The sequence below is a fragment of the Octopus sinensis genome, linkage group LG4 (assembly GCF_006345805.1).
Source record: "Octopus sinensis linkage group LG4, ASM634580v1, whole genome shotgun sequence".
Taxonomy (NCBI): domain Eukaryota; kingdom Metazoa; phylum Mollusca; class Cephalopoda; order Octopoda; family Octopodidae; genus Octopus; species Octopus sinensis.
In genome coordinates, this window is record NC_043000.1 from 39,041,778 (window position 1) to 39,049,463 (window position 7,686).

Here is a 7,686-nt window from a genome sequence, read left to right on the forward strand (position 1 = left end):
TCCGCCCTGCCCGTTAAGGACGGTGCATACACTGCCATCAGACGGAAAGCACACCCATTTCTGCCATCGACGTCCAAGACAACCAGGTCTAGGAATATTGATCTTACTTTTACGTTTAGACTCTTCCGAAAAAGCACCGCGGTACCACCACCACCCATGTTTGGCAGACAGGGAGAAAAATAAATGTCGAATTGTCCGTCAAACATGGATGCGAGGGCCCACGGGTTACTGAGTCTGGTTTCACTGATAGCTTCTATATCAACGTTCAGTGACTTGATGTCATTTAGAAGATAAACTTGCTTCCAAGCTGATGCCAAGCCACGTACATTCACACAACCTAATTTAAGCATAATTCATGGTCGAAAATTTGTTTCACACACAACAGTGAAAGAGACGAGAGGGAATGTTACTCCTTTCGAAAGTTTTAGTAGTTTTCTCCTCTTTTGAAATATCTTGGAGGAGGTTTTTGAAAAGTTTCTTCGACAAGTATTTTGGAACCCCCCGACCGCATTTGGAAAGAGGGTTTTGAGTGTGTGGTGCTGCGTTTGTGTGATATGTACTAGTTTTATGTGTGTCGGTGGTGTAGTGCGTGGATGGTTGTTCAGTTTAAAGACATCTTCACAAATGTTTGTGTGAGATGTAATGTAGTTCATTAGTTTTGTATTTTCTGTGTTTATTGCTGTTAGTAGTGTGTGTGTTGTCGCGGTGTCATTGTTGGTTTGATTGTGTAAGGGGCTGTCAGGAGTTATATATCTCCCTGCTTTACTTGCATTTGCTTGTTTGGTCGTTTTTTTTTTATCTTTTCCTTTCACCCCCTGTGGCTATTTGCCATTCTGTCAAAATTTCGTCGTTAGACGAAAAGTCTGACGAATCAGAAGGGGGTAAAGGCAAAGCATTTGCTTCTATATGTGTGTTTGTAGAAATTGTTGTGGTGTGTAGTGTGTGTGTGTGTTGTTGTTGGGGAATTAGGGGCAGAATTTGTCTTTTCTTCAGTGGTATTTGTTTTCTTGTTTGTTGTTCTTGGTGTTGGTTTATCTGTTGATGTTGGTGGTGGTGTTGTTTCTCTAGCTGGTTGCGGTGTTGGAGGTAACTGTGATGGTGTTGTTTCTCTTCTTGGTGATGTTGTTGGGTTTTGTTTGCTGGTTTGTTGTTGTTCTTGACGTTGTTCCATTTTTCTGTATATTTCTTGCATCAGTTGTGGGTTCGGTGGTGCTGGTAGCTAAGGTTGTCTTCTATTTGTATTGTATTTTGATTGCAATTGTTTTTGTTGTTTTTTATGTGCTAAAACGCACTTTGCTATTAAGTGGTCTGGACTGCCGCAGAGGTAACAACGCGGTTTTTCCCCTCCACCACCACATACAGGCTTTGTCCATTTTCGAGTTGGATCACATTGAGCAATTTTTCGATAGAACCTTGATCCATTTGGATCGTGATTTCAATCGATTTGCCGGTCCAGTTTTCATTGTGAAAACTGGCGATTTCTATTATGCTTATTGTTTTCAAATGAAAACATATCGCCGATTTGACCCACTTTGGTTGAATTTCGGGTGGGATATTCTTTATTTTGATTTTGCTTACTCCCTGTCTCATGTAGTATGGGACCATGACGAGTTCATCGTTCTGTAGTGTTTGCGTAGAGCGCTGTTTTGCCTCTTCCTGATTATGGAAGCGGACCTGCACAGTATTAAATTGGGGACCCCAGTTTATGTATTGTTTTGTTTTCATTGTTGTTTTGGCATATTTTTTGTAATTTTTGTTTTAGTTCTGTTCAACTGTTTTGGGGTTTTCCTAATAATTTTAAATACAATTGTTTTCTTTCCACATCCTCTCTAACGTGTTGTGGTGTGTGCAGTATTAGGTTTTGTCCGGATGTTGTGAAAAGTGACCGGGTCTCGAGTAACTCTTCATTTGTGAAATGCACAATTTCTGGGGTTTTTTTGCTTGAGCATGTCTGCGAAATTAATAGAAACTTTCTTTGTACTGTTGTTGTCGTTTTGGATGTTGGTGGTTGCCGCAGCAAAATTAGTGTTAGTTGATAGTGTAGTGGTGGTGGTAATATGTGTATCGGCATTTCCAGGAACAGTGGATGTTGCCTCCTTAATATTAATATTATTATCATCACCAGTAATAGGTGAGATATTCAAATCCTGCGAAATAGCAGGCATATTTATAGCAATATCATTGATGTTGTTGTTGTTATTCTTGTTGTCATTGTTGTTATTATTATTATTATTATTATTATTATTATTATTATTGTTATTGTTGTTGTTGTTGTTGTTGTTGTTGTTGTTGTTGTTAATGGTTGTTGTGGCAGCGGAGGTGGTAGATGTGATAGTTCTGGTGGTGTTGATGGTGGTGGTGGTGGTGGTGGTGGTGGTGGTGGTGGTGGCGATGGCGATGGCAGGGCTGTCAACGACTGTCGAAATATTATTTATTGTATTGACAGCAATTTCTTTTTCAGCGCTTGTTTTCGAGTGTATGCGATCGAACGATTCGTCGTCTTTTCTTCTTCCATCCATCATTCCTAGACTGGGAAAGTCTTCGTCGACGAATACTGTCGACCACTGCTCTACAATCAAATTTCTCGACATTTTTAATATCGTGAAATAAAATTCGATATTGAAATGGTGATGAAACTGCCCCTAGGAGCCAATTCCACCCTTAAAAATACCCAAACGAAAGTTGGGCGCTTCACAAACTTCGAAAGCAAAAACTGTAAACACGTTAGGCAGACAATACGCTTACACGCCAGACGATACGCTTTCCCGACATATGTAAAAATCGAGAAAGCAAAAATTTTGATATTAAAATAGGGTTGAAATTGCCCCTAGGGGCAAATTTCCTCTCGGAAAACACACCCAGGCGAAAGTTGGGTGCCTTACACACCCCGTTTGCGAAAATTTAAAGCAAAACTTTTCCAATAAACAATAGAAAAAGGCGATTAACCTACGAGCCGATGCAACAACGTGATAGATAGATAGATAGATAGATAGATAGATAGATAGATAGATAGATAGATAGATAGATAGATAGATAGATAGATAGATAGATAGATAGATAGATAGTACATTTAGTTATATTTATATAGATTATGCATATATGTATGTGCTTGTATATATACATACATATATACATACGTACATTCATACGTATATGCATACAAACATTCATATACAGGACTGACTTGATGCTTCAACTGGAAACAGCTGTTAAACCTTCTATTTATAAATGTTCTAAAATTTTCACTGCCTTGGTTTTTTGTCTCATTCTGAAAAAAAAAATATATATATATACAAAATTTAGAGGACTGACCACTAAAGTGGACAGCCTATATGCTAAACATAGACGTCAAATCGCCATTACCACGAAGAATATGTTCCCAAGAAAAATCTCAGCAAAAAAAAACAAAATGTAAAAATTAGAAAGACAAATGAAAATATACGAAATCAAAAACTATTACTTATGTACTATTGGTTTCACTTGTTAATATTTACGTATATGAACGCGCAAATATCTGCAAGATCATCAGCATAGTCTGTCGCTTACAAAACACAATTTCCAGAACTAGGTACAGAACGTTCAATTGAAATCCAGCATGTATAAAGTTCTGCAAATTAAATTTATGTGTATCTTTCAAATGCCTTCACTTAGTTTTACATTTTGATTTTTTGCTGAGATTTTTCTTGACAACACATTCTTCGTGGTAATGGCAATTTGACGTCTATGTTTAGCATATAGGCTGTCCACTTTAGTGGTCAGTTCTCTAAATTTTGTATGTAACACAATTTTTAATCTTCGATTTTTTAAAAATTTGCTAAATCAATTTCTACCTTATTATTTAATTATATATATATATATTATATATATATATATATAATATATATATATATATATATATATATATATATATATATATATATATATATATTATATATATGAATATATATGAATATATATGCACACGCACACGCGAGTGCACAAACACACACATACATACAACTTGAGGAGGTTTTTTTAAACCATAGTTCCGAATCGACCCATGATTTGTGAGTTCATTTCATAGATACAAACTGTAAAGGACCCTCATCAAATACATATGTGTGTTGTGTGTGTGTGCACGTGCCTGCCAGTGTGTATATGTGTGCGTGCGTCTCTGTCTTTGTGGTGACCTTGTGTTGGTGTTTGTTCCCCACACGACTTGACAGTCGGTGCTGGTTTGTTTACGCCCCAATAAATCAACGGTTCGGTATAAATATCGATAGAATATGTACGAGACCTAAAAAGACATAAGAAATGGGAGTCAGTTTGATCGACTGTGGTACCCTTTATGGCGGCACGACAGCATAGCCGAAGTTCAATGACTGTAACAAGTAAAAGATAAATGACTGATTTGGAAATCCATTATAACGTTAGTTTGAATTAAAAGAATGAAAATAAGAGCAAAACCCGGAGACCTGTTCATACTTTTACTTAATATTCTAATATTTCGGCTTTAAAAACCTTTATCAAAACAGAATAATTAAGACTCAGCTCATCTCTGATCTGCATAGGTATGAGCTGAAAGGACTCATGTCACAGATCAGAAGCGTTACATTAGTCAATTAACGCAGCGGAATGTTGCTGACAGAAGTAATTAATTTATTAATAAGGTTCTTCTCTTTAATAATCTAATAACCAATATCCTATCTGTGTATTTCATGCTGATCGTAATATCTTGATGATGAAATCTCTCGGGGTGTTTTGAAGTGGGGAAAGCATGTGGATAGATGTAATCTTAGTTTGGATGTCCAGATGCAATCGAGGTTGCTGTTGTATGGTCTACCATATTTATTACATTTTGTATGGTACACCACATAAGCTAACTGCCCTCTTATAACTTAGACATGTATTTATAGGATTATCTTTTGACGAAGCTTTATGATAGTATGTGCGACCAGTTACTGTAAATAGAGATTTGAGATTAACGATTTCACATAAGAAAATAGATTTATATCCAGGAATATTAAGGGGGGAAAGAACAACAACGAATTCAACCGTAAAAGGTATGTTATCTGGTTTAATCCACCTTCTTACTTAATGTAATTTCTAGTAGAGTTAAATACTTCTAAATTTCGTTTAAAAACACCCAGGTGAGTCATATTCGTTTTTCGTGTATCCGAAACGTTATTGCATGCTGCAGCCAGGTGTCTGAGACTAGTTAGCCACAATCGATAAGTACAATTACTCATATACTAGCTATCTCATGATACAATTGTTGATCACTCTCCTATTGACCCTAAATGCCAAAGCAAACCAGAAATTTACAACAGCTAATATGATTTACTTCAATTAAAGTTTGGAAGACGCAAGCTCATAAATCGGTATGTTTCATTTTAAGAGTCATTACACGAATCAAGGATTCAATTCTTAATTTTACAAGAGAACGCCAAAGGTTTATTGAACTTTGTTAGACGACAAAATGAAGTGCAAAGAACTTTAATAATTTCAAGGTATATATTGAGCCACAGAAACAAACACATTTGATTATGTTATAATTAAACATTTTGCAACCTTTCTGTCGGGGAAAATTCTCCAAAGTATCACAAAAAACAATAGAAAGGGAGAGTATATGGAGGGTACATACGACCATGAAAACGATTTGTTTTCTTTGTAATAACAATTGAACCTCGAACTCGGTCAATTATTCAATTATAAACCATCGTTCCACTGAAAAGTAACCCAATAACTTCTACTCACCTCAAATGCCTCGGAAAACCGCAACAATTTTATTCTCTATCTTTGTAACATCCTAATGTACAACTCAAAACCTCACAATTACTCACGCTCTCTTTCTCTCTCTCTCTCTCTCTCTCTCTCTCTCTCTTTCTCTCTCCACACACGCAAACACACTCATGCACATATATATATATATATATATATATAGGCATGTATGTTTTTTAATGTCTCTATATGTATATCTATATTTATAATGTATATATATATGTATATGTGTATGTGTGTGTGTATGTGTGTGTATGTGTGTAAACAAAAAATGGAGAAATTTCACCATTTTCTATTTACTTTAAATTTGATTCCTGGTAAACTCATGTTTATCTTTGTCATTGACTGTATTAAATGTGCGTAATATGCTTGCATATGTACTTTTATACCTTAGACGGTTATTCCAATCTCTAACTCTAGTAACCTTATACATATATATATATATATATATATGTGTGTGTGTATGTGTATGTGTGTGTGTGTGCGTGTGTGTGCGTGTGTGTATGTATACATATGTGTGTGTATGTATGTATATTTGTATGTATGTATATATATATATATATATAGATAGATAGATAGATAGATAGATAGATAGATAGATAGATAGATAGATAGATAGATAGATTGATAGATAGATATATACATAGAAATTCCCGGGAACGTGTAACTGGGTAGCAGCTGTGACATTTTTGCTGCATATTACTCTACCTTTGGTATTCGAGTACTATTTTCTCTGCTGTGTATATATTTATATATAAACAATTTATAAGTAAGGGCAAAAGAAAAAATTTCTAATGCCAGAATATATCGAAAATATGCATAACGTCAATAACTATGTAATTTATCACTAGAAGCACGCGTTTCGAAGAAAGCCGGCAGAAATTTCTAAAAAAGACCCGTTATTACCATATCGGACCGGATTTAAGAGTTAGTTCATAAGAACCTTCCCTTCATCAGTGATAAATGCGGCAAAGAAATAAGTGAAATACTTACTTATACCCATGGAAGAAGCGAACACTAAGTCATGAGCACAATTAAGTACCCCAAATATATCCAATATAGAGAGTTTCTATATGAACTAACTCTGAAATCGGGTCTGATATGGTAATAACGGGATTTTTTTAGAAATTTCTGTCGGCTTTCTTCGAGACGCTTGCTTGTAGTGATAAATTACATGGTTATTGACGTTATGTCTATTTTCGGCATATTCTGGCATTAGAAATTTTTTCTTTTGCCCTTACTTATAAATTGTTTATAAATTTAACCTTTAAAGGTATTTTTTTATATGCTGGCCATTGATAGAATTTTTTTCGAAAAATTTTATCCTACATTAGATATATATATATCACTGTGACCAGGCTATCATTGTTTTAGCCTTCAAATGAGACCACCCCGCTGGGTAAGCGAGCAGGCCAAGAGAAGAAAGAGTGAGAGAAAGTTGTGCCGGAGCCTCGTAAACACTCACAACGCCCGGTCTGGGAATCAAAACCGCGATCCTACAACCGCGAGTCCGTTGACCTAACCACTGGGCCATTGCGCCTCCACAAATATATATATATATATATATATATATATATATATATAAGATTTATTTATAATTGTTTGTGCGCGTTTTGTGTGTCTGTATGTAAGTAATTAAATCTTATGTATACACCTGGTAATATGGGAAACTCACCTAACGGGATCCATCAGCATCGAATGATGTACCATAACCAGTTGTGTAGTTGTTCACCCGCGTGGGGTCGATGCAAGATGGGTCGAAACGATCGTTGTGATAATAAAGAATCTCCAGAATACCATTTTCTGGCTCTCCCTTAGTTATATGTATGCATTGTAGTTATACATATGTGTATATATATGAGAAACATGGGAGATTCAGAGAAAAGAATTGTTTAGTTATCTATAAATTTAAGGGCATAGGTTTCG